This window comes from Ranitomeya imitator, chromosome 6 (assembly GCF_032444005.1).
Source record: "Ranitomeya imitator isolate aRanImi1 chromosome 6, aRanImi1.pri, whole genome shotgun sequence".
Lineage (NCBI taxonomy): Eukaryota > Metazoa > Chordata > Amphibia > Anura > Dendrobatidae > Ranitomeya > Ranitomeya imitator.
In genome coordinates this window covers 556,577,496-556,602,846 of record NC_091287.1, presented here as the reverse complement: position 1 = coordinate 556,602,846, position 25,351 = coordinate 556,577,496, and the positions used below count along the sequence as shown (strand labels likewise).

The window sequence follows — 25,351 nt, the reverse complement described above, 5'->3', positions numbered from 1 at the left end:
TCAGCCATTCCATGTGAAAGTAAGCAGTCCCGTGCTCCCCTCGCCCCCTGCTCCAAATGGGGGTCTCCATTACTAATATTACCCTGCCTGCTGGAAACAAGACTTACAACACCTGCAATAGTGCCATAGTCATAATAATAATACCGCCATATGAGCTGAAATAATACCACAATAATAATATTACAAGATAAGAGACAAATATGACCAGACCATAATAAAATATTATTGTAGTGATAATTCCGCCATAAAGATCACTAATCACAACCTCTGTACTAGGACTGATATTACCCCCATACAGTGACCATATAATGGTGATATCAGGTCTACACCAGAGCTCAGCAGACCATATGAGTGTACTGTGGAGGTCCTCACCAGTGACAGAAAAAAGCCATAAACTCACTGCTCTTACAGCAAAGAATCCATAGTCTCACTGCTCTTACAGTTAAGAATCCATAGTCTCACTGTTCTTACAGTAAAGAATCCATAGTCTCACTGCTCTTACAGTAAAGAATCCATAGTCTCACTGTTCTTACAGTAAAGAATCCGTAGTCTCACTGCTCTTACAGTAAAGAATCCATAGTCTCACTGCTCTTACATTAAAGAATCCATAGTCTCACTGCTCTTACATTAAAGAATCCATAGTCTCACTGTTCTTACAGTAAAGAATCCATTGTTTCACTGTTCATATACTAAATAATCCATAGTCTCACTGCTCTTACCGTAAAGAATCCATAGTCTGACTGCTCTTACAGTAAAGAATCCATAGTCTCACTGTTCTTACAGTAAAGAATCCATAGTCTCACTGCTCTTACAGTAAAGAATCCATAGTCTCACTGTTCTTACAGTAAAGAATCCGTAGTCTCACTGCTCTTACAGTAAAGAATCCATAGTCTCACTGTTCTTACAGTAAAGATTCCATAGTCTCACTGCTCTTACGTTAAAGAATCCATAGTCTCACTGCTCCTACAGTAAAGAATCCATAGTCTCACTGTTCTTACAGTAAATAATCCATAGTCTCACAGCTCTTACATTAAAGAATCCATAGTCTCACTGCTCTTACATTAAAGAATCCATAGTCTCACTGTTCTTACAGTAAAGAATCTATAGTCTCACTATTCTTACAGTAAAGAATCCATAGTCTCACTGCTCTTACGTTAAATAATCCATAGTCTCACTGTTCTTACGTTAAACAATCCATAGTCTCACTACTCCTACAGTAAAGAATCCATAGTCTCACTGTTCTTACAGTAAAGATTCCATAGTCTCACTGCTCTTACGTTAAAGAATCCATAGTCTCACTGCTCCTACAGTAAAGAATCCATAGTCTCACTGTTCTTACAGTAAATTATCCATAGTCTCACTGCTCTTACATTAAAGAATCCATAGTCTCTCTGCTCCTACAGTAAAGAATCCATAGTCTCACTGTTCTTACAGTAAAGAATCCATAGTCTCACTATTCTTACAGTAAAGATTCCATAGTCTCACTGCTCTTACGTTAAAGAATCCATAGTCTCACTGCTCCTACAGTAAAGAATCCATAGTCTCACTGCTCTTACATTAAAGAATCCATAGTCTCACTGCTCTTACATTAAAGAATCCATAGTCTCACTGTTCTTACAGTAAAGAATCCATTGTCTCACTGCTCTTACGTTAAAGAATCCATAGTCTCACTGTTCTTACAGTAAAGAATCTATAGTCTCACTGCTCTTACGTTAAATAATCCATAGTCTCACTGTTCTTACGTTAAACAATCCATAGTCTCACTACTCCTACAGTAAAGAATCCATAGTCTCACTGTTCTTACAGTAAAGAATCCATAGTCTCACTGCTCTTACATTAAAGAATCCATAGTCTCACTGTTCTTACAGTAAAGATTCTATAGTCTCACTGCTCTTACATTAAAGAATCCATAGTCTCACTGCTCATATACTGAATAATCCATAGTCTCACTGTTCTTACAGTAAAGAATCCATAGTCTCACTGCTCTTACATTAAAGAATCCATAGTCTCACTGCTCATATACTGAATAATCCATAGTCTCACTGTTCTTACTGTAAAGAATCCATAGTCTCACTGCTCTTACATTAAAGAATCCATAGTCTCACTGCTCCTACAGTAAAGAATCCATAGTCTCACTGCTCCTATACTAAATAATCCATAGTCTCACCGCTCTTACAGAAAATAATCCATAGTCTCACTGATCTTACAGTAAAGAATCCATAGTTTCACTGCTCATATAGTAAAGAATCATAGCCTCACTGCTCTTACAGTAAAGAATCCATAGTCTGACTGTTCTTTCAGTAAAGAATCCATAGTCTCACTGCTCTTACAGTAAAGTATCCATAGTCTCACTGTTCTTACATAAAAGAATCCATAGTCTCACTGTTCTTACAGTAAAGAATCCATTGTCTCACTGCTCTTACGTTAAAGAATCCATAGTCTCACTGTTCTTACAGTAAAGAATCTATAGTCTCACTGCTCTTACGTTAAATAATCCATAGTCTCACTGTTCTTACGTTAAACAATCCATAGTCTCACTACTCCTACAGTAAAGAATCCATAGTCTCACTGTTCTTACAGTAAAGAATCCATAGTCTCACTGCTCTTACATTAAAGAATCCATAGTCTCACTGTTCTTACAGTAAAGATTCTATAGTCTCACTGCTCTTACATTAAAGAATCCATAGTCTCACTGCTCATATACTGTATAATCCATAGTCTCACTGTTCTTACAGTAAAGAATCCATAGTCTCACTGCTCTTACATTAAAGAATCCATAGTCTCACTGCTCATATACTGAATAATCCATAGTCTCACTGTTCTTACTGTAAAGAATCCATAGTCTCACTGCTCTTACATTAAAGAATCCATAGTCTCACTGCTCCTACAGTAAAGAATCCATAGTCTCACTGCTCCTATACTAAATAATCCATAGTCTCACCGCTCTTACAGAAAATAATCCATAGTCTCACTGATCTTACAGTAAAGAATCCATAGTTTCACTGCTCATATAGTAAAGAATCCATAGCCTCACTGCTCTTACAGTAAAGAATCCATAGTCTGACTGTTCTTTCAGTAAAGAATCCATAGTCTCACTGCTCTTACAGTAAAGTATCCATAGTCTCACTGTTCTTACAGTAAAGAATCCATAGTCTCACTGCTCCTACAGTAAAGAATCCATAGTCTGACTGTTCTTTCAGTAAAGAACCCATAGTCTCACTGTTCTTACAGTAAAGAATCCATAGTCTCACTGTTCTTACAGTAGAGAATCCATAGTCTCACTGCTCTTACAGTAAAGAATCCATAATCTAACTGCTCTTACAGTAAATAATTCATAGTCTCACTGCTCTTACTGTAGAGAATCACCTTCTGTGACTGTGCTGTAGCCTTCTTTCCTCTAGCTGTAGATTTTGCCTCCTCTGTCTCCTCATTTATCTTGTGTAATGATAGTCCTTCAGGCACAATCCGGCGCTAATACAACTCTATAGGAAAAAAACATCCGGCGTAATAAAAAAAACGATCCGGATTGTGTCTGAAAGAAAAAAACTGATGTGTGAAAGCAGCCCCCAATAAATGCGAGAAGCCCCCTATAAATGGCTCCTGAGCTTCCAGCATAAGGAAAGACTCTGCCCAAAATGTGAGCGCCCAGAGGGTGGAATTGAACCACTCTGTCCCTAGACAGCTACAGGTTTGAAGCCTGCACCCCAGACCACTGAGGATCATCCGGGCAGGAGATCTGGGATCGCTCGATCCTATTTATAGTGGATCCTGAAGTCAGAAGTAAAGTTACGGAGATTATTAATATTTGATTGTTTTAGTATTGAGGGAAATATGAAATCAGCGTGAGAAATATCGGGAGATAATTGCCCTGAACCTGCGGCTCCGACCACCGCTGGATATTGCTGCGGAGCATTTCCATGTTATTTGCATTGAAGCCGGCAGCAATGCATTGTGGGAGATGGCGGAGCGGCGACCTTCCTGCTGGCGGAGCGACCTCTGACCTTGTAGTGAGATCCGGACACAGATTAGACCTTTGTGAGCTGTGAACTGCGATCCGGGAATGTCGGAGTTAAAAAAGTAAAAATCTCACAAGGATAAGAATTGTAGCTGCAGTGTAAAGCATGGAGGAGGGAAAAATCATTGTAAGATTCTTCTCACATTAATAGACAATTCTCCAGGACTTGGAGCTGCTAATAATCCGGTCAGGACGGGTCACAAAATATTGGAAAATCTGCCCGGCTGCGCCACAAGTGTAAATATCAGCTGAAATATCGATTAAATGACCTGAACTCATAGAATAAAGAGCAGATGGCCAGGCTGATATATGCGGCCATAATAGAGGAGAAAGGAAAAGGGAAAGTGCTGCAGTGTAAAGCATGGCTTCCTATACGGCCGCTCCCATAGTACCGCCCTATGGAGACACATGTAGATGAGGCACGGCCGGTCCGGAGCTGAAATTCAGCCATTCCATGTGAAAGTAAGCAGTCCCGTGCTCCCCTCGCCCCCTGCTCCAAATGGGGGTCTCCATTACTAATATTACCCTGCCTGCTGGAAACAAGACTTACAACACCTGCAATAGTGCAATAGTCATAATAATAATACCGCCATATGAGCTGAAATAATACCACAATAATAATATTACAAGATAAGAGACAAATATGACCAGACCATAATAAAATATTATTGTAGTGATAATTCCGCCATAAAGATCACTAATCACAACCTCTGTACTAGGACTGATATTACCCCCATACAGTGACCATATAATGGTGATATCAGGTCTACACCAGAGCTCAGCAGACCATATGAGTGTACTGTGGAGGTCCTCACCAGTGACAGAAAAAAGCCATAAACTCACTGCTCTTACAGCAAAGAATCCATAGTCTCACTGCTCTTACAGTTAAGAATCCATAGTCTCACTGTTCTTACAGTAAAGAATCCATAGTCTCACTGCTCTTACAGTAAAGAATCCATAGTCTCACTGTTCTTACAGTAAAGAATCCATAGTCTCACTATTCTTACAGTAAAGAATCCATAGTCTCACTGTTCTTACAGTAAAGAATCCATAGTCTCACTGTTCTTACAGTAAAGAATCCATTGTTTCACTGTTCATATGCTAAATAATCCATAGTCTCACTGCTCTTACCGTAAAGAATCCATAGTCTCACTGCTCTTACAGTAAAGAATCCATAGTCTCACTGTTCTTACAGTAAAGAATCCATAGTCTCACTGCTCTTACAGTAAAGAATCCATAGTCTCACTGTTCTTACAGTAAAGAATCCGTAGTCTCACTGCTCTTACAGTAAAGAATCCATAGTCTCACTGTTCTTACAGTAAAGATTCCATAGTCTCACTGCTCTTACGTTAAAGAATCCATAGTCTCACTGCTCCTACAGTAAAGAATCCATAGTCTCACTGTTCTTACAGTAAATAATCCATAGTCTCACAGCTCTTACATTAAAGAATCCATAGTCTCACTGCTCTTACATTAAAGAATCCATAGTCTCACTGTTCTTACAGTAAAGAATCTATAGTCTCACTATTCTTACAGTAAAGAATCCATAGTCTCACTGCTCTTACGTTAAATAATCCATAGTCTCACTGTTCTTACGTTAAACAATCCATAGTCTCACTACTCCTACAGTAAAGAATCCATAGTCTCACTGTTCTTACAGTAAAGATTCCATAGTCTCACTGCTCTTACGTTAAAGAATCCATAGTCTCACTGCTCCTACAGTAAAGAATCCATAGTCTCACTGTTCTTACAGTAAATTATCCATAGTCTCACTGCTCTTACATTAAAGAATCCATAGTCTCTCTGCTCCTACAGTAAAGAATCCATAGTCTCACTGTTCTTACAGTAAAGAATCCATAGTCTCACTATTCTTACAGTAAAGATTCCATAGTCTCACTGCTCTTACGTTAAAGAATCCATAGTCTCACTGCTCCTACAGTAAAGAATCCATAGTCTCACTGCTCTTACATTAAAGAATCCATAGTCTCACTGCTCTTACATTAAAGAATCCATAGTCTCACTGTTCTTACAGTAAAGAATCCATTGTCTCACTGCTCTTACGTTAAAGAATCCATAGTCTCACTGTTCTTACAGTAAAGAATCTATAGTCTCACTGCTCTTACGTTAAATAATCCATAGTCTCACTGTTCTTACGTTAAACAATCCATAGTCTCACTACTCCTACAGTAAAGAATCCATAGTCTCACTGTTCTTACAGTAAAGAATCCATAGTCTCACTGCTCTTACATTAAAGAATCCATAGTCTCACTGTTCTTACAGTAAAGATTCTATAGTCTCACTGCTCTTACATTAAAGAATCCATAGTCTCACTGCTCATATACTGAATAATCCATAGTCTCACTGTTCTTACAGTAAAGAATCCATAGTCTCACTGCTCTTACATTAAAGAATCCATAGTCTCACTGCTCATATACTGAATAATCCATAGTCTCATTGTTCTTACTGTAAAGAATCCATAGTCTCACTGCTCTTACATTAAAGAATCCATAGTCTCACTGCTCCTACAGTAAAGAATCCATAGTCTCACTGCTCCTATACTAAATAATCCATAGTCTCACCGCTCTTACAGAAAATAATCCATAGTCTCACTGATCTTACAGTAAAGAATCCATAGTTTCACTGCTCATATAGTAAAGAATCCATAGCCTCACTGCTCTTACAGTAAAGAATCCATAGTCTGACTGTTCTTTCAGTAAAGAATCCATAGTCTCACTGCTCTTACAGTAATGTATCCATAGTCTCACTGTTCTTACATAAAAGAATCCATAGTCTCACTGTTCTTACAGTAAAGAATCCATTGTCTCACTGCTCTTACGTTAAAGAATCCATAGTCTCACTGTTCTTACAGTAAAGAATCTATAGTCTCACTGCTCTTACGTTAAATAATCCATAGTCTCACTGTTCTTACGTTAAACAATCCATAGTCTCACTACTCCTACAGTAAAGAATCCATAGTCTCACTGTTCTTACAGTAAAGAATCCATAGTCTCACTGCTCTTACATTAAAGAATCCATAGTCTCACTGTTCTTACAGTAAAGATTCTATAGTCTCACTGCTCTTACATTAAAGAATCCATAGTCTCACTGCTCATATACTGTATAATCCATAGTCTCACTGTTCTTACAGTAAAGAATCCATAGTCTCACTGCTCTTACATTAAAGAATCCATAGTCTCACTGCTCATATACTGAATAATCCATAGTCTCACTGTTCTTACTGTAAAGAATCCATAGTCTCACTGCTCTTACATTAAAGAATCCATAGTCTCACTGCTCCTACAGTAAAGAATCCATAGTCTCACTGCTCCTATACTAAATAATCCATAGTCTCACCGCTCTTACAGAAAATAATCCATAGTCTCACTGATCTTACAGTAAAGAATCCATAGTTTCACTGCTCATATAGTAAAGAATCCATAGCCTCACTGCTCTTACAGTAAAGAATCCATAGTCTGACTGTTCTTTCAGTAAAGAATCCATAGTCTCACTGCTCTTACAGTAAAGTATCCATAGTCTCACTGTTCTTACAGTAAAGAATCCATAGTCTCACTGCTCCTACAGTAAAGAATCCATAGTCTGACTGTTCTTTCAGTAAAGAACCCATAGTCTCACTGTTCTTACAGTAAAGAATCCATAGTCTCACTGTTCTTACAGTAGAGAATCCATAGTCTCACTGCTCTTACAGTAAAGAATCCATAATCTAACTGCTCTTACAGTAAATAATTCATAGTCTCACTGCTCTTACTGCAGAGAATCACCTTCTGTGACTGTGCTGTAGCCTTCTTTCCTCTAGCTGTAGATTTTGCCTCCTCTGTCTCCTCATTTATCTTGTGTAATGATAGTCCTTCAGGCACAATCCGGCGCTAATACAACTCTATGGAAAAAAACATCCGGCGTAATAAAAAAAACGATCCGGATTGTGTCTGAAAGAAAAAAACTGATGTGTGAAAGCAGCCCCCAATAAATGCGAGAAGCCCCCTATAAATGGCTCCTGAGCTTCCAGCATAAGGAAAGACTCTGCCCAAAATGTGAGCGCCCAGAGGGTGGAATTGAACCACTCTGTCCCTAGACAGCTACAGGTTTGAAGCCTGCACCCCAGACCACTGAGGATCATCCGGGCAGGAGATCTGGGATCGCTCGATCCTATTTATAGTGGATCCTGAAGTCAGAAGTAAAGTTACGGAGATTATTAATATTTGATTGTTTCACTATTGAGGGAAATATGAAATCAGAGTGAGAAATATCGGGAGATAATTGCCCTGAACCTGCGGCTCCGACCACCGCTGGATATTGCTGCGGAGCATTTCCATGTTATTTGCATAGAAGCCGGCAGCAATGCATTGTGGGAGATGGCGGAGCGGCCACCTTCCTGCTGGCGGAGCGACCTCTGACCTAGTAGTGAGATCCGGACACAGATTAGACCTTTGTGAGCTGTGAACTGCGATCCGGGAATGTCGGAGTTAAAAAAGTAAAAATCTCACAAGGATAAGAATTGTAGCTGCAGTGTAAAGCATGGAGGAGGGAAAAATCATTGTAAGATTCTTCTCACATTAATAGACAATTCTCCAGGACTTGGAGCTGCTAATAGTAGAGATGATACATGTGTGCACTGTGCAGCTTCTCGCCAGGGACGTCTCGCTGATCGTTACCATTCATTTCCCCTATTATATTCTGTACCACCCAGACCACCATGACCTCTTCTCCCAACCAAAACTCCCCCTGCAAAATGGAAACACAGACATCAATGACTTATTGCATCCAGGAGCGTCCTTCCTATCCCACCTGATAATGCCCCTCTGTGCCCTATATAGTAATAATGCCCCCTCTGTGCCCCAGAGAGTAATAATGCCCCCTCTGTGCCCCAGACAGTAATAATGCCCCCTCTGTGCCCCAGACAGTAATAATGCCCCCTCTGTGCCCTAGAGAGTAATAATGCCCCTCTGTGCCCCAGACAGTAATAATGCCCCCTCTGTGCCCCAGACAGTAATAATGCCCCCTCTGTGCCCTAGAGAGTAATAATGCCCCTCTGTGCCCCAGACAGTAATAATGCCCCCTCTGTGCCCTATATAGTAATAATGCCCCTCTGTGTCCTAGAGAGTAATAATGCCCCCTCTGTGCACCAGACAGTAATAATGCCCCCTCTGTGCCCCAGACAGTAATAATGCCCCCTCTGTGCCCTAGAGAGTAATAATGCCCCTCTGTGCCCTATACGGCCTTGTCACATGACTTAGGATAATAGCCAAACCAGGCTGGACCACGGTGAGTCATTGGACGTGGTATATCTCGATTTTTCCAAAGCGTTTGATACCGTGCCGCACAAGAGGTTGGTACACAAAATGAGAATGCTTGGTCTGGGGGAAAATGTGTGTAAATGGGTTAGTAACTGGCTTAGTGATAGAAAGCAGAGGGTGGTTATAAATGGTATAGTCTCTAACTGGGTCGCTGTGACCAGTGGGGTACCGCAGGGGTCAGTATTGGGACCTGTTCTCTTCAACATATTCATTAATGATCAGGTAGAAGGTTTACACAGTAAAATATCGATATTTGCAGATGATACAAAACTATGTAAAGCAGTTAATACAAGAGAAGATAGTATTCTGCTACAGATGGATCTGGATAAGTTGGAAACTTGGGCTGAAAGGTGGCAGATGAGGTTTAACAATGATAAATGTAAGGTTATACACATGGGAAGAGGGAATCAATATCACCATTACACACTGAATGGGAAACCACTGGGTAAATCTGACAGGGAGAAGGACTTGGGGATCCTAGTTAATGATAAACTTACCTGGAGCAGCCAGTGCCAGGCAGCAGCTGCCAAGGCAAACAGGATCATGGGGTGCATTAAAAGAGGTCTGGATACACATGATGAGAGCATTATACTGCCTCTGTACAAATCCCTAGTTAGACCGCACATGGAGTACTGTGTCCAGTTTTGGGCACCGGTGCTCAGGAAGGATATAATGGAACTAGAGAGAGTACAAAGGAGGGCAACAAAATTAATAAAGGGGATGGGAGAACTACAATACCCAGATAGATTAGCGAAATTAGGATTATTTAGTCTAGAAAAAAGACGACTGAGGGGCGATCTAATAACCATGTATAAGTATATAAGGGGACAATACAAATATCTCGCTGAGGATCTGTTTATACCAAGGAAGGTGACGGGCACAAGGGGGCATTCTTTGCGTCTGGAGGAGAGAAGGTTTTTACACCAACATAGAAGAGGATTCTTTACTGTTAGGGCAGTGAGAATCTGGAATTGCTTGCCTGAGGAGGTGGTGATGGCGAACTCAGTCGAGGGGTTCAAGAGAGGCCTGGATGTCTTCCTGGAGCAGAACAATATTGTATCATACAATTATTAGGTTCTGTAGAAGGACGTAGATCTGGGTATTTATTATGATGGAATATAGGCTGAACTGGATGGACAAATGTCTTTTTTCGGCCTTACTAACTATGTTACTATGTTACTATGAATCTCAATTTACAGGCACTGTGTTTCGGGGTACCGCCCCTCCTCAGTGCAAAGTGGAGATCTGGTTTGGCTCTGTGAGAGGCGTCTGACCGGGATCCAAGAAGTATCGTTTCTCCTTGCGGAGAGTGACATGTTAAGCATCTTGAGGTGAGGAGAATTAAAGCCACAATGCTCCTCTGGGAAACATGCAAATTGTCTCCTCAGAGTCATGTGACATGGCTCGTTAAAGGGTCGACATTGACTGTTAGGATTTCTACTTCCAATAGGTGGCACTAGAGTTCTAGTCCTCTTCCTCTGTGAAGAGACAATTTGCATATTTCCCAGAGGAGCATTGCGGCTTTAAGTCTCCTCACCTCGAGATGCTTCTCATGTCACTCTCTGCAAGGAGAAATGATACTTCTTCAATTACTGTATAGGGCACAGAGGGTCTATAAAGGCACGGATGATTGACCTCGTGGAGACCAAAACATCCAACACCGCGGAGACACCATCACGTGTTTCTCAACGCAGGCAGTGAATAGCCAGGCCTTTCCCCGGGAAGGAACAACCAAGGGTAGGGCAGCATCCAATAAAGGAAAACATCCAATAAAGGAATACCACCTATGCCAAGCATGGTATCCATCCACAGACAGCTGTTTCGGGGTTTTTGCCCCTCATCAGTGTGGAGTAGGAAACTGGCTATGAGGAGCAGTGCTTAGTAGAAAACACGTGACGGTGTCTCCGCAGCTCCTCTACATGCATAGGGCACAGAGGGGGCATTATTACTCTCTAGGGCACAGAGGAGCATTATTACTCTCTAGGGCACAGAGGGGGCATTATTACTGTCTGGGGCACAGAGGGGGCATTATTACTTTATAGGGCACAGAGGAGCATTATTACTCTCTAGGGCACAGAGGGGGCATTATTACTGTCTGGGGCACAGAGGGGCATTATTACTCTCTAGGGCACAGAGGGGGCATTATTACTTTATAGGGCACAGAGGGGGCATTATTACTGTATAGGGCACAGAGGGGGCATTATTACTGTCTGGGGCACAGAGGGGCATTATTACTCTCTAGGGCACAGAGGGGGCATTATTACTGTCTGGGGCACAGAGGGGGCATTATTACTTTATAGGGCACAGAGGGGCATTATTACTTTATAGGGCACAGAGGGGGCATTATTACTGTCTGGGGCACAGAGGGGCATTATTACTCTCTAGGGCACAGAGGGGGCATTATTACTGTCTGGGGCACAGAGGGGGCATTATTACTGTCTGGGGCACAGAGGGGGCATTATTACTCTCTGGGCACAGAGGGGGCATTATTACTATATAGGGCACAGGGGGGCATTATCAGGTGGGATAGGAAGGACGCTCCTGGATGCAATAAGTCACTGATGTCTGTGTTCCATTTTGCAGGGGAGTTTTGGTTGGGAGAAGAGGTCATGGTGGTCTGGGTGGTACAGAATATAATAGGGGAAATGAATGGTAACGATCAGCGAGACGTCCCTGGTGAGAAGCTGCACAGTGCACACATGTATCATCTCTGTTATTAGCAGCTCCAAGTCCTGGAGAATTGTCTATTAATGTGAGAAGAATCTTACAATGATTTTTCCCTCCTCCATGCTTTACACTGCAGCTACAATTCTTATCCTTGTGAGATTTTTACTTTTTTAACTCCGACATTCCCGGATCGCAGTTCACAGCTCACAAAGGTCTAATCTGTGTCCGGATCTCACTACATAGTAACATAGTAACATAGTTAGTAAGGCCGAAAAAAGACATTTGTCCATCCAGTTCAGCCTATATTCCATCATAATAAATCCCCAGATCTACGTCCTTCTACAGAACCTAATAATTGTATGATACAATATTGTTCTGCTCCAGGAAGACATCCAGGCCTCTCTTGAACCCCTCGACTGAGTTCGCCATCACCACCTCCTCAGGCAAGCAATTCCAGATTCTCACTGCCCTAACAGTAAAGAATCCTCTTCTATGTTGGTGGAAAAACCTTCTCTCCTCCAGACGCAAAGAATTCCCCCTTGTGCCCGTCACCTTCCTTGGTATAAACAGATCCTCAGCGAGATATTTGTATTGTCCCCTTATATACTTATACATGGTTATTAGATCGCCCCTCAGTCGTCTTTTTTCTAGACTAAATAATCCTAATTTCGCTAATCTATCTGGGTATTGTAGTTCTCCCATCCCCTTTATTAATTTTGTTGCCCTCCTTTGTACTCTCTCTAGTTCCATTATATCCTTCCTGAGCACCGGTGCCCAAAACTGGACACAGTACTCCATGTGCGGTCTAACTAGGGATTTGTACAGAGGCAGTATAATGCTCTCATCATGTGTATCCAGACCTCTTTTAATGCACCCCATGATCCTGTTTGCCTTGGCAGCTGCTGCCTGGCACTGGCTGCTCCAGGTAAGTTTATCATTAACTAGGATCCCCAAGTCCTTCTCCCTGTCAGATTTACCCAGTGGTTTCCCGTTCAGTGTGTAATGGTGATATTGATTCCCTCTTCCCATGTGTATAACCTTACATTTATCATTGTTAAACCTCATCTGCCACCTTTCAGCCCAAGTTTCCAACTTATCCAGATCCATCTGTAGCAGAATACTATCTTCTCTTGTATTAACTGCTTTACATAGTTTTGTATCATCTGCAAATATCGATATTTTACTGTGTAAACCTTCTACCAGATCATTAATGAATATGTTGAAGAGAACAGGTCCCAATACTGACCCCTGCGGTACCCCACTGGTCACAGCGACCCAGTTAGAGACTATACCATTTATAACCACCCTCTGCTTTCTATCACTAAGCCAGTTACTAACCCATTTACACACATTTTCCCCCAGACCAAGCATTCTCATTTTGTGTACCAACCTCTTGTGCGGCACGGTATCAAACGCTTTGGAAAAATCGAGATATACCACGTCCAATGACTCACCGTGGTCCAGTCTATAGCTTACCTCTTCATAAAAACTGATTAGATTGGTTTGACAGGAGCGATTTCTCATAAACCCATGCTGATATGGAGTTAAACAGTTATTCTCATTGAGATAATCCAGAATAACATCCCTCAGAAACCCTTCAAATATTTTACCAACAATAGAGGTTAGACTTACTGGCCTATAATTTCCAGGTTCCCTTTTAGAGCCCTTTTTGAATATTGGCACCACATTTGCTATGCGCCAGTCCTGCGGAACAGACCCTGTCGCTATAGAGTCACTAAAAATAAGAAATAATGGTTTATCTATTACATTACTTAGTTCTCTTAGTACTCGTGGGTGTATGCCATCCGGACCCGGAGATTTATCTATTTTAATCTTATTTAGCCGGTTTCGCACCTCTTCTTGGGTTAGATTGGTGACCCTTAATATAGGGTTTTCATTGTTTCTTGGGATTTCACCTAGCATTTCATTTTCCACCGTGAATACCGTGGAGAAGAAGGTGTTTAATATGTTAGCTTTTTCCTCGTCATCTACAACCATTCTTTCCTCACTATTTTTTAAGGGGCCTACATTTTCAGTTTTTATTCTTTTACTATTGATATAGTTGAAGAACAGTTTGGGATTAGTTTTACTCTCCTTAGCAATGTGCTTCTCTGTTTCCTTTTTGGCAGCTTTAATTAGTTTTTTAGATAAAGTATTTTTCTCCCTATAGTTTTTTAGAGCTTCAATGGTGCCATCCTGCTTTAGTAGTGCAAATGCTTTCTTTTTACTGTTAATTGCCTGTCTTACTTCTTTGTTTAGCCACATTGGGTTTTTCCTATTTCTAGTCCTTTTATTCCCACAAGGTATAAACCGCTTACACTGCCTATTTAGGATGTTCTTAAACATTTCCCATTTATTATCTGTATTCTCATTTCTGAGGATATTGTCCCAGTCTACCAGATTAAGGGCATCTCTAAGCTGTTCAAACTTTGCCTTCCTAAAGTTCAATGTTTTTGTGACTCCCTGACAAGTCCCCCTAGTGAAAGACAGGTGAAACTGCACAATATTGTGGTCGCTATTTCCTAAATGCCCAACCACCTGCAGATTTGTTATTCTGTCAGGTCTATTAGATAGTATTAGGTCTAAAAGTGCTGCTCCTCTGGTTGGATTCTGCACCAATTGTGAAAGATAATTTTTCTTGGTTATTAGCAGAAACCTGTTGCCTTTATGGGTTTCACAGGTTTCTGTTTCCCAGTTAATATCCGGGTAGTTAAAGTCCCCCATAACCAGGACCTCATTATGGGTTGCAGCTTCATCTATCTGCTTTAGAAGTAGACTTTCCATGGTTTCTGTTATATTTGGGGGTTTGTAACAGACCCCAATGAGAATTTTGTTACCATTTTTCCCTCCATGAATTTCAACCCATATGGACTCGACATCCTCATTCCCTTCGCTAATATCCTCCCTTAAAGTGGACTTTAGACAAGACTTTACATAGAGACAAACCCCTCCTCCTCTCCGATTTTTACGATCCTTTCTAAACAGACTGTAACCCTGTAAGTTAACTGCCCAGTCATAGCTTTCATCTAACCATGTCTCGGTTATTCCCACTATGTCAAAGTTACCTGTAGATATTTCTGCTTCTAGTTCTTCCATCTTGTTTGTCAGGCTTCTGGCGTTTGCGAGCATGCAGTTTAGAGGATTTTGTTTTGTTCCAATCTCCTCACTGTGGATTGTTTTAGAAATGTTCTTACCTCCCTTCTGAGTATGTTTTCCTGGGTCGTCTTTGTTCGAGTCTAATGTTTTTCTTCCCGTCCCCTCTTCTTCTAGTTTAACGCCCTCCTGATGAGTGTAGCGAGTCTTCTGGCGAATGTGTGTTTCCCAGGTTTGTTGAGGTGTAGTCCGTCTCTGGCGAGGAGTCCATCATACCAGTAATTCACACCGTGGTCCAGGAATCCAAATCCTTGTTGTCTGCACCATCGTCTTAGCCAGTTGTTTGCATCAAGGATCCTGTTCCATCTCCTGGTGCCATGCCCATCTACTGGAAGGATAGAAGAAAAAACTACCTGTGCATCCAGTTCCTTTACTTTCTTCCCCAACTCTTCAAAGTCCTTGCAGATTGTCGGTAGGTCCTTCCTTGCCGTGTCATTGGTGCCAACATGTATCAGAAGAAATGGGTGGACGTCCTTGGAGCTGAAGAGCTTTGGTATCCTATCGGTCACATCCTTGATCATCGCACCTGGAAGGCAGCATACTTCTCTTGCAGTTATGTCCGGTCTGCAGATGGCTGCTTCTGTGCCTCTCAGTAGTGAGTCTCCCACCACCACCACTCTTCGTTGCTTCTTGGCTGTACTTTTTGCTGTCACTTGTTGCTGTGTGCCCTTTTCTTTTTTGCTTGCTGGTATTGCTTCATTCTTAGGTGTGCCATCTTCATCCTCTAGAAAGATTTGATATCGGTTCTTCAGTTGTGTGGTTGGTGATTTCTCCATGGTCTTCTTGCTTCTTTTGGTCACATGCTTCCACTCATCTGCTTTTGGAGGTTCTCTGACACTTTTTGCACCTTCTGTGACCAGTAGAGATGCTTCTGTTCTGTCTAGAAAGTCTTCATTCTCTTTGATGAGTTTCAAAGTTGCTATTCTTTCTTCCAGACCCCGCACCTTTTCTTCTAAAAGGGCCACTAGTCTACACTTCTGACAGGTGAAATTGGATTCTTCTTCTGGTCGATCTGTGAACATGTAGCACATGCTGCAGCTCACCATGTAGGTTGTCACATCTGCCATGTTGCTCCTAGATCCTGCTGACTTGCTGTGTGTTTTCCTTCTTGTGTAATCTACTCAGCCAAGCTCTCTTGCAATAATGTCCTACAGGCAAAAATTCGCGCGCCTTATGGCGCGCGGTTTGGTGATGCTTTCGAAGCAGCTGGTCCCGGCTGTACCCAACGATCTTCTAGCTTAGGGACACTTCGCTTCTCCCAGAAGGCACCTGGAATATGCAAATTAGCCTCCTGAAGCTTGAATCCCTGGTTTGGTGATGCTTTCGAAGCAGCTGGTCCCGGCTGTACCCAACGATCTTCTAGCTTAGGGACACTTCGCTTCTCCCAGAAGGCACCTGGAATATGCAAATTAGCCTCCTGAAGCTTGAATCCCTGGTTTGGTGATGCTTTCGAAGCAGCTGGTCCCGGCTGTACCCAACGATCTTCTAGCTTAGGGAGACTTCGCTTCTCCCAGAAGGCACCTGGAATATGCAAATTAGCCTCCTGAAGCTTGAATCCCTGGTTTGGTGATGCTTTCGAAGCAGCTGGTCCCGGCTGTACCCAACGATCTTCTAGCTTAGGGAGACTTCGCTTCTCCCAGAAGGCACCTGGAATATGCAAATTAGCCTCCTGAAGCTTGAATCCCTTGGTTTCACTACAAGGTCAGAGGTCGCTCCGCCAGCAGGAAGGTGGCCGCTCCGCCATCTCCCACAATGCATTGCTGCCGGCTTCAATGCAAATAACATGGAAATGCTCCGCAGCAATATCCAGCGGTGGTCGGAGCCGCAGGTTCAGGGCAATTATCTCCCGATATTTCTCACACTGATTTCATATTTCCCTCAATAGTAAAACAATCAAATATTAATAATCTCCGTAACTTTACTTCTGACCTCAGGATCCACTATAAATAGGATCGAGCGATCCCAGATCTCCTGCCCAGATGATCCTCAGTGGTCTGGGGTGCAGGCTTCAAACCTGTAGCTGTCTAGGGACAGAGTGGTTCAATTCCACCCTCTGGGCGCTCACATTTTGGGCAGAGTCTTTCCTTATGCTGGAAGCTCAGGAGCCATTTATAGGGGGCTTCTCGCATTTATTGGGGGCTGAGCGCTGTTCACACTGCCCCATGTCTGCAGCCGGAGGAGCAGAAGAGGCGGAGGCTCATGGAGACCCCCGAGAGCTTTATCTGGAGCCCCCTGTAAGGAAGTTCCCACAAGAGATCGTTCAGCGTTAGACATAAAGCAATGTCGGCCGATCTTTATGGGATTGGGGCTTCGGACCCTCGGTGATCAGTTCTCATCTCAGGGTCAGAAATTGGGGCGACTCCTCCAGATGTCAGAGGATCGCTCCGGCCGCAGACACATTGATCTTCAGGACACAAGTACTGCTCGCTGTGGTGGACGCAGAGCCACCGACAGCAGGGGACGTCCAGCATAAGGAGGACATCACTGCATCACAACGACGGAGCCGACACTTCATTACAGAAGATAGATGAGGAGACAGAGGAGGCAAAATCTACAGCTACAGGAAAGAAGGCTACAGCACAGTCACAGAAGGTGATTCTCTACTGTAATAGCAGGGAGACTATGGATTCTTTACTGTAAGAGCAGTGAGACTATAGATTCTTTACTGTAAGAGCAGTGAAACTATGGATTCTTTACTGTAAGAACAGTGAGACTATGGATTCTTTACTGTAAGAGCAGTGTGACTATGGATTCTTTACTGTAAGAGCAGTGAGACTATGGATTCTTTACTGTAAGAGCAGTGAAACTATGGATTCTTTACTGTAAGAGCAGTGTGACTATGGATTCTTTACTGTAAGAGCAGTGAAACTATGGATTCTTTACTGTAAGAACAGTGAGACTATGGATTCTTTACTGTAAGAGCAGTGTGACTATGGATTCTTTCCTGTAAGAGCAGTGAGACTATGGATTCTCTACTGTATGAGCAGTGATGCTTTGGATTCCTTACTATACGAGCAGTGAGATTATGGATTCTCTACTGTACAAGCAGTGAGACTATTGATTCTTTACTTTAAACTTGGGCTGAAAGGTGGCAGATGAGGTTTAACAATGATAAATGTTAGGTTATACACATGGGAAGAAGGAATCAATATCACCATTACACACTGAACGGGAAACCACTGGGTAAATCTGACAGGGAGAAGGACTTGGGGATCCTAGTTAATGATAAACTTACCTGGAGCAGCCAGTGCCAGGCAGCAGCTGCCAAGGCAAACAGGATCATGGGGTGCATTAAAAGAGGTCTGGATACACGTGATGAGAGCATTATACTGCCTCTGTACAAATCCCTAGTTAGACCGCACATGGAGTACTGTGTCCAGTTTTGGGCACCAGTGCTCAGGAAGGATATAATGGAACTTGAGAGAGTACAAAGGAGGGCAACAAAATTAATAAAGGGGATGGGAGAACTACAATACCCAGATAGATTAGCGAAATTAGGATTATTTAGTCTAGAAAAAAGACGACTGAGGGGCGATCTAATAACCATGTATAAGTATATAAGGGGACAATACAAATATCTCGCTGAGGATCTGTTTATACCAAGGAAGGTGACGGGCACAAGGGGGCATTCTTTGCGTCTGGAGGAGAGAAGGTTTTTCCACCAACATAACAGAAGAGGATTCTTTACTGTTAGGGCAGTGAGAATCTGGAATTGCTTGCCTGAGGAGGTGGTGATGGCGAACTCAGTCGAGGGGTTCAAGAGAGGCCTGGATGTCTTCCTGGAGCAGAACAATATTGTATCATACAATTATTAGGTTCTGTAGAAGGACGTAGATCTGGGTATTTATTATGATGGAATATAGGCTGAACTGGATGGACAAATGTCTTTTTTCGGCCTTACTAACTATGTTACTATGTTACTATGTAACTAAGAGCAGTGAGACTATGGACTCTTTACTATGTGAGCAGTGAGTCTATGGATTCTATACTGTACAAGCAGTGAGACTATGGATTCTTTTCTGTATGAACAGTGAGACTACGGATTCTTTACTGTATGAGCAGTAGACTATGGATTGTCTACTGTACGAGCATTGAGACTATGGATTCTTTACTGTAAGAACAGTGAGACGATGGATTCTTTACTGTAGGAGAAGTGAGACTATGGATTCTTTACTGTACGAGCAGTGAGACTGGATTTTTTACTGTAAGAGCAGTGAGATTATGGATTCTCTACTGTATAAGCAATGAGACTATGGATTATTTACTATACGAGCAGTGAGACTATGGATTCTTTACTGTACGAGCAGTGAGACTATGGATTCTCTACTGTATGAGCAGGGAAACTATGGATACTCTACTGTACGAGCAGTGATACTGTGGATTCTCTACTGTACGAGCAGTGAGACTACGGATTCTTTACTGTAAGAGCAGTGAGACTATGGATTCTTTACTGTATGAGCAGTGAGACTATGGATTATTTACTGTATGAGCAGTGAGACTATGGATTCTTTACTGTGTGAGCCGTGAGACTATGGATTCTTTACTGTAAGAACAGTGAGACTATACATTCTTTTCTATACGAGCAGTGAGACTATGGATTCTTTACTGTATGAGCAGTGAGACTATGGATCCTTTACTGTGTGAGCAGTGAGACTATGGATTCTTTACTATACGAGAAGTGAGACTATGGATTCTTTACTGTACGAGCAGTGAGACTATGGATTCTTTACTGTACAAGCATTGAGACTATGAATTCTTTACTGTAAGAGCAGTGAGACTATGGATTCTCTACTGTGTAAGCAGTGAAACTATGGATTCTTTACTATACGAGCAGTGAGACTATGGATTCTTTACTGTACGAACAGTGAGACTGTGGATTTTTTACTATAAGAGCAGTGACGCTATGGATTCTTTACTATATGAGCAGTGAGACTATGGATTCTTTACTGTGCGAGCAGTGAGACAATGTATGTTTTACTGTACAAGCAGTGAGAGTATGGATTCTCTACTGTACAAGCAGTGAGACTATGGATTCTTTACTGTAAGAGCAGTAAGACTTTGGATTCTTTACTGTATGAGCAGTGAGACTATGGATTCTTTACTGTATGAGCAGTGAGACTATGGATTCTTTCCTGTATGAGCAGTTAGACTTTGGATTCTTTACTCTACGAGCAGTGAGACTAAGAATTATTTACTGTATGAGCAGTGAGACTATGGATTCTTTACTGTAAAAGCAGTAAGACTATGGATTTTTACTCTGAGAGCAGTGAGACTATGGATTCTTTACTCTGCGAGCAGTGAGAGTATGGATTCTTTACTATATGAGCAGTGAGACTATGGATTCTTTAGAGGGAACATTACTACTGTCTTGGGCCCCATCCTGCCCCTCTCTAGTTATAATGTGCCTCCTTCTTGGACCCTTCCTGTTATAATGTCCCTTTCCAGTAGTGATGTTCTGTGTTCTATTCCCACAATTGCTCGGCACCACCCATGAAGAGTCTCCTGATAAAGATCTTGAATGTTTTCATAAGATTTTTAAAGAAGGCCTCTGCTCAATAATGTGAGCGCCCAGAGGGTGGAATTGAACCACTCTGTCCCTAGACAGCTACAGGTTTGAAGCCTGCACCCCAGACCACTGAGGATCATCTGGGCAGGAGATCTGGGATCGCTCGATCCTATTTATAGTGGATCCTGAGGTCAGAGGTAAAGTTACGGAGATTATTAATATTTGATTGTTTTACTATTGAGGGAAATATGAAATCAGTGTGAGAAATATCGGGAGATAATTGCCCTGAACCTGCAGCTCCGACCACCGCTGGATATTGCTGCGGAGCATTTCCATGTTATTTGCGTAGAAGTCGGCAGCAATGCATTGTGGGAGATGGCGGAGCAGCCACCTTCCTGCTGGCGGAGCGACCTCTGACCTTGTAGTGAGATCCGGACACAGATTAGACCTTTGTGAGCTGTGAACTGCGATCCGGGAATGTCGGAGTTAAAAAAGTAAAAATCTCACAAGGATAAGAATTGTAGCTGCAGTGTAAAGCATGGAGGAGGGAAAAATCATTGTAAGATTCTTCTCACATTAATAGACAATTCTCCAGGACTTGGATCTGCTAATAGTAGAGATGATACATGTGTGCACTGTGCAGCTTCTCGCCAGGGACGTCTCGCTGATCGTTAGCATTCATTTCCCCTATTATATTCTGTACCACCCAGACCACCATGACCTCTTCTCCCAACCAAAACTCCCCCTGCAAAATGGAAACACAGACATCAATGACTTATTGCATCCAGGAGCGTCCTTCCTATCCCACCTGATAATGCCCCCTCTGTGCCCTAGAGAGTAATAATGCCCCCTCTGTGCCCCAGACAGTAATAATGCCCCCTCTGTGCCCTATAAAGTAATAATGCCCCTCTGTGCCCTAGACAGTAATAATGCCCCCTCTGTGCCCTATAAAGTAATAATGCCCCTCTGTGCCCTACTCAGTAATAAAGCCCCCTCTGTGCCCTAGACAGTAATAATGCCCCTCTGTGCCCTAGACAGTAATAATGCCCCTCTGTGCCCTATAAAGTAATAATGCCCCTCTGTGCCCTACTCAGTAATAAAGCCCCTCTGTGCCCTACTCAGTAATAAAGCCCCTCTGTGCCCTACTCAGTAATAATGCCCCCTCTGTGCCCTATAAAGTAATAATGCCTCTCTGTGCTCTACTCAGTAATAATGCCCCTCTGTGCCCTAGACAGTAATAATGCCCCTCTGTGCCCTACTCAGTAATAATGCCCCTCTGTGCCCTACTCAGTAATAATGCCCCCTCTGTGCCCTATAAAGTAATAATGCCCCCTCTGTGCCATATAAAGTAATAAAGCCCCTCTGTGCCCTACTCAGTAATAATGCCCCCTCTGTGCCCTATAAAGTAATAATGCCCCTCTGTGCTCTACTCAGTAATAATGCCCCTCTGTGCCCTACTCAGTAATAATGCACATCTGTGTCCTAGAGAGAAATAATGCCCCCTTTTGACCTATACAGTAATAATGCTCCTCTGTGCCCTACTCAGTAATAATGCCCCTCTGTGTCCTAGAGAGAAATAATGCCCCATTTTGACCTATACAGTAATAATGCCCCTCTGTGCCCTACTCAGTAATAATGCCCCTCTGTGCCCTACTCAGTAATAAAGCCCCTCTGTGCCCTACTCAGTAATAATGCCTCCTCTGTGCCCTATAAAGTTATAATGCCCCCTCTGTGCCCTATAAAGTAATAAAGCCCCTCTGTGCCTTACTCAGTAATAATGCCCCCTCTGTGCCCTATAAAGTAATAATGCCCCTCTGTGCTCTACTCAGTAATAATGCCCCCTCTGTGCCCTATAAAGTTATAATGCCCCCTCTGTGCCCTATAAAGTAATAAAGCCCCTCTGTGCCTTACTCAGTAATAATGCCCCTCTGTGCCCTACTCAGTAATAATGCCCCTCTGTGCCCTACTCAGTAATAATGCCCCCTCTGTGCCCTATAAAGTAATAATGCCCCCTCTGTGCCATATAAAGTAATAAAGCCCCTCTGTGCCCTACTCAGTAATAATGCCCCCTCTGTGCCCTATAAAGTAATAATGCCCCTCTGTGCTCTACTCAGTAATAATGCCCCTCTGTGCCCTACTCAGTAATAATGCACATCTGTGTCCTAGAGAGAAATAATGCCCCCTTTTGACCTATACAGTAATAATGCTCCTCTGTGCCCTACTCAGTAATAATGCCCCTCTGTGTCCTAGAGAGAAATAATGCCCCATTTTGACCTATACAGTAATAATGCCCCTCTGTGCCCTACTCAGTAATAATGCCCCTCTGTGCCCTACTCAGTAATAAAGCCCCTCTGTGCCCTACTCAGTAATAATGCCCCCTCTGTGCCCTATAAAGTTATAATGCCCCCTCTGTGCCCTATAAAGTAATAAAGCCCCTCTGTGCCTTACTCAGTAATAATGCCCCCTCTGTGCCCTATAAAGTAATAATGCCCCTCTGTGCTCTACTCAGTAATAATGCCCCTCTGTGCCCTATACAGTAATAATGCCCCTCTGTGCCCTACTCAAAAATAATGCCCATCTGTGTCCTAGAGAGAAATAATGCCCCCTTTTGACCTATACAGTAATAATGCCCCTCTGTGCCCTAGACACTAATTTATTACTGTCTAGGGCACAGAGGGGGCATTGTTACTGTTTAGGCCCAGAGGGGGCGTTATTACTGTATAGGTCACAGAGAGAGCATTTTTACTGTGTAGATTATCTCATCAGAGAGGAAGAGGACTAGAACTCTAGTGCCACCTATTGGAAGTAGCAATCCTAACAGTTAATGTCGACCCTTTAACGAGCCTTGTCACATGACTTAGGATAAAAGTCAAACCAGAATCTCAATTTGCAGACACTGTGTTTCGGGGTTCTGCCACTCATCAGTGCAAAGTGTTAGATCTGGTTTGGCTGACCGGGATCCAAGATGTATCATTTCTCCTTGTGGAGAGTGACATGATAAGCATGTCGAGGTGAGGAGACTTAAAGCCGCAATGCTCCTCTGGGAAATATGCAAATTGTCTCCTCAGAGACATGTGACAAGGCTCATTAAAGGGTCGACATTGACTGTTAGGATTGCTACTTCCAATAGGTGGCAGAAAGTTCTACTCCTCTCTGAAGAGACAATTTGCATATTACTCAGAGGAGCGTTGTGGCTTTAAGTCTCCTCATCTCAACATACTTATCATGTCACTCTGAACAAGGAGAAATGATACTTCTTGGATTACTGTGTAGAGCACAGAGGGGCATTATTACTCTCTAGGGCACAGAGGGGGCATTATTACTATATAGGGCACAGAGGGGCATTATTACTCTCTAGGGCACAGAGGGGGCATTATTACTCTCTAGGGCACAGAGGGGGCATTATTACTCTCTAGGGCACAGAGGGGGCATTATTACTCTCTGGGCACAGAGGGGGCATTATTACTCTCTGGGCACAGAGGGGGCATTATTACTCTCTAGGGCACAGAGGGGGCATTATTACTCTCTGGGCACAGAGGGGGCATTATTACTATATAGGGCACAGAGGGGCATTATTACTCTCTAGGGCACAGAGGGGGCATTATTACTGTCTGGGGCACAGAGGGGGCTTTATTACTGAGTAGGGCACAGAGGGGGCATTATTACTTTATAGGGCACAGAGGGGGCATTATTACTGTCTGGGGCACAGAGGGGGCATTATTACTGTCTGGGGCACAGAGGGGGCATTATTACTCTCTGGGCACAGAGGGGGCATTATTACTATATAGGGCACAGAGGGGCATTATCAGGTGGGATAGGAAGGACGCTCCTGGATGCAATAAGTCACTGATGTCTGTGTTCCATTTTGCAGGGAGAGTTTTGGTTGGGAGAAGAGGTCATGGTGGTCTGGGTGGTACAGAATATAATAGGGGAAATGAATGGTAACGATCAGCGAGACGTCCCTGGTGAGAAGCTGCACAGTGCACACATGTATCATCTCTGTTATTAGCAGCTCCAAGTCCTGGAGAATTGTCTATTAATGTGAGAAGAATCTTACAATGATTTTTCCCTCCTCCATGCTTTACACTGCAGCTACAATTCTTATCCTTGTGAGATTTTTACTTTTTTAACTCCGACATTCCCGGATCGCAGTTCACAGCTCACAAAGGTCTAATCTGTGTCCGGATCTCACTACAAGGTCAGAGGTCGCTCCGCCAGCAGGAAGGTGGCCGCTCCGCCATCTCCCACAATGCATTGCTGCCGGCTTCAATGCAAATAACATGGAAATGCTCCGCAGCAATATCCAGCGGTGGTTGGAGCCGCAGGTTCAGGGCAATTATCTCCCGATATTTCTCACACTGATTTCATATTTCCCTCAATAGTAAAACAATCAAATATTAATAATCTCCGTAACTTTACTTCTGACCTCAGGATCCACTATAAATAGGATCGAGCGATCCCAGATCTCCTGCCCAGATGATCCTCAGTGGTCTGGGGTGCAGGCTTCAAACCTGTAGCTGTCTAGGGACAGAGTGGTTCAATTCCACCCTCTGGGCGCTCACATTTTGGGCAGAGTCTTTCCTTATGCTGGAAGCTCAGGAGCCATTTATAGGGGGCTTCTCGCATTTATTGGGGGCTGAGCGCTGTTCACACTGCCCCATGTCTGCAGCCGGAGGAGCAGAAGAGGCGGAGGCTCAT

General features: G+C 42.9%; 5 non-coding genes across 5 annotated transcripts; 2 read left to right on the top strand and 3 right to left on the bottom strand.

Annotated features, from left to right (window-relative positions):
• Positions 1 to 3,642: 3,642 nt before the first annotated feature.
• On the bottom strand, positions 3,643 to 3,729 carry TRNASTOP-UCA (transfer RNA opal suppressor (anticodon UCA)). The gene has a single exon. It is a non-coding gene; the product is annotated as a tRNA-Sec (tRNA).
• Positions 3,730 to 8,069: 4,340 nt separating this feature from the next.
• On the bottom strand, positions 8,070 to 8,156 carry TRNASTOP-UCA (transfer RNA opal suppressor (anticodon UCA)). The gene has a single exon. It is a non-coding gene; the product is annotated as a tRNA-Sec (tRNA).
• An 8,964-nt stretch (positions 8,157 to 17,120) lies between these two features.
• TRNASTOP-UCA (transfer RNA opal suppressor (anticodon UCA)) lies at positions 17,121 to 17,207 on the top strand. Its single transcript has one exon. It is a non-coding gene; the product is annotated as a tRNA-Sec (tRNA).
• A 3,505-nt stretch (positions 17,208 to 20,712) lies between these two features.
• TRNASTOP-UCA (transfer RNA opal suppressor (anticodon UCA)) lies at positions 20,713 to 20,799 on the bottom strand. Its single transcript has one exon. It is a non-coding gene; the product is annotated as a tRNA-Sec (tRNA).
• A 4,324-nt stretch (positions 20,800 to 25,123) lies between these two features.
• On the top strand, positions 25,124 to 25,210 carry TRNASTOP-UCA (transfer RNA opal suppressor (anticodon UCA)). Its single transcript has one exon. It is a non-coding gene; the product is annotated as a tRNA-Sec (tRNA).
• The last annotated feature ends 141 nt before the right edge of the window (positions 25,211 to 25,351 follow it).